This window comes from Orbicella faveolata, unplaced genomic scaffold (assembly GCF_042242905.1).
Source record: "Orbicella faveolata isolate gen_17 unplaced genomic scaffold, um_ofav_v1 contig_14, whole genome shotgun sequence".
In the NCBI taxonomy this organism is placed as follows: domain Eukaryota; kingdom Metazoa; phylum Cnidaria; class Anthozoa; order Scleractinia; family Merulinidae; genus Orbicella; species Orbicella faveolata.
In genome coordinates this window covers 10486112-10488265 of record NW_028301541.1, presented here as the reverse complement: position 1 = coordinate 10488265, position 2154 = coordinate 10486112, and the positions used below count along the sequence as shown (strand labels likewise).

Below are 2154 nucleotides of genomic sequence, written 5' to 3'. Positions count from 1 at the left end.
GGAACATGAGCAAAACTCCAATACAACAAAACTTTCCTGAGTTCAACAGATTTTTATTCTGCTGCTGCTTACAAACCTATGTAAATAACCAGGAAGCAAATAGTTCTTACCATTAAAAAATTTTCCCTTCATCTATTCGCACGGCTTATATTTGAATCCTCTGGTCAGTGATGCAATTTCCGCGGCTGATTTCCACAAACGCTTCCGTGTGTCCATAAACAAATTTACCGTGTCATCGATAGACGTAATACATGTCGTACCCTGATTACTTTGCTTGAAAACTTTCACAACTGAACCTCGCTCTTTAAACTTCTCCTTTTTATCGAATATGAAGAGAAGAAACAACAAGAACACAGCTATCGATCCCTGAATTTTTCTAAACGGTCCACCACAAAATGCACCGCGAAACCCGTTGGTAAAATATTACACAAGCTGGCAATCGTGTTTGAAGCGGCGATAGCATTTCAGGCCGCTTTCTACTCTCTTTTTAACTCTAAATCACCTAACTTCTGCGAAGTGAGAGCACATGTCAGCGTTCCGATCTGTTTACATCTGAAGAACACACTCTATTACTCTCTCCCCTCCCTCAGGATTAGTTTCTGAGCATGAGCAGATACGTAGGCCAAAATTACGCATGCGTTATCGGATGTCTGTGATTTACGGACATCCGGTGATGGTTGCTACCACAGCCCTCCGTTTCTCCGACCACGTGACCAAAAGAAACGGAGGCTCTGGGTTGTGCCTAAATCCTACCGCTCAGAAGGACAACCGAGGAGTACTAGGAGCGAGTTTCCGAGTCGAGCAGTTTTCGGAAATTGTCGGCTATTCCAATATGGCGGACTATACAAATCACATAAATATGCGAATTGCCAGTGGTAAAACTATGTTGATCAACAAGACAAGTACGTTTTTATTCACCTGACAAGTTAAGAATAATGTGTAGAGAGTAAAGCAGTGAGTTGTTCGGCAATTGCGGTATATTTCTTTAGATCTCTTCCCGTCTAGTTTCGTAAACCGTAAATTTGTACGCCGGCTAACACATTACACTGTAGACGTCTTTGACTTATAATAGGCACAAACGTTTTTAAATACGTCGTTCCTTCAGGACGAATTTTTTTATCGATTCTGTGGATCCCCGAATTCAAACTTCCTTTGCCTTGTCCCTCTGGCCGGTAGGATCTTGGAAATACTACCGTCCAGAGGGACAGCTTGTGTATAAGGTAATTGGACTTTAGTCCATGCACATTTTTATTTGTAGAGTAGTTTGATACATTGCTCTTTGGCCTTACACTACACTAGATTATCACTCTGAAGTAACATTTCAGATTTCTGTGATCTTGTCCCTCAGACCGGTAGGATCTTGAAAATACTACCAGCCAGAGGGACAGCTTGTGTACAAGATAATTGGACTTAAGTTCATGCACAGTTTTATCTGCACAATAGTTTGATACATTGCTCTTAAGTCTTATACTAGACTAGAATCACTCTACAGTTGAATCTTTTCAGTTTTCTGTGATCTTGTCCCTCTGGCTGGTAGGATCTTGAAAATACTACTGGCCAGAGGGACAGCTTGTGTATAAGGTAATTGGACCTAAGTGCATACACATTTTTATTTGTAGAATAGTTTGAAACATTGTTCTTAAGTTTTATACCACACTAGAATGACTCTACAGGTAAATATTTTCAGTTTTCTGTGATCTTGTCCCTCTGGCCGGTAGGATCTTGAAAATACTACCAGCCAGAGGGACAGCTTGTGTGTAAGGTAACTGGACTCAAGTCCATGCACAGTTTTATTTGTACAATAGTTTGATAATTGCTCTTATTGCTTAAGTCATAAAGCAGGCTAGAATATCGAGGATTCCCATTTATATGAAGGTTATCAGACACTTGATTTCAATGCCTTAATAAAACTTATTTTGCATTCACTCCAAGTGAAACAGAGTGCCAGGCAGTACTAGGACACATTTCTGACATGTCCAGTGGGCTCAAGTTGTACACATCAATATTTAATACATCATTTTGTGACTTACATACTCTGTGTAAGGACAGAGGAATTGCTTCAGGAGGATTGTTAAACTTAAAGAGTTGGATACTGTTCCTTAGCATTGTAAGACTATCTGTTTATGGAATAAACACAAATTAAAGTAACGAAAA

At 39.8% G+C, this 2154-nt stretch overlaps 1 long non-coding RNA gene across 1 annotated transcript; it reads left to right on the top strand.

The window, feature by feature from the left end:
• Positions 1 to 519: 519 nt before the first annotated feature.
• Positions 520 to 2154, top strand: LOC149113916 (uncharacterized). Its single transcript, XR_016206363.1, has 2 exons — positions 520 to 902; positions 1933 to 2154. It is a non-coding gene; the product is annotated as an uncharacterized LOC149113916 (long non-coding RNA).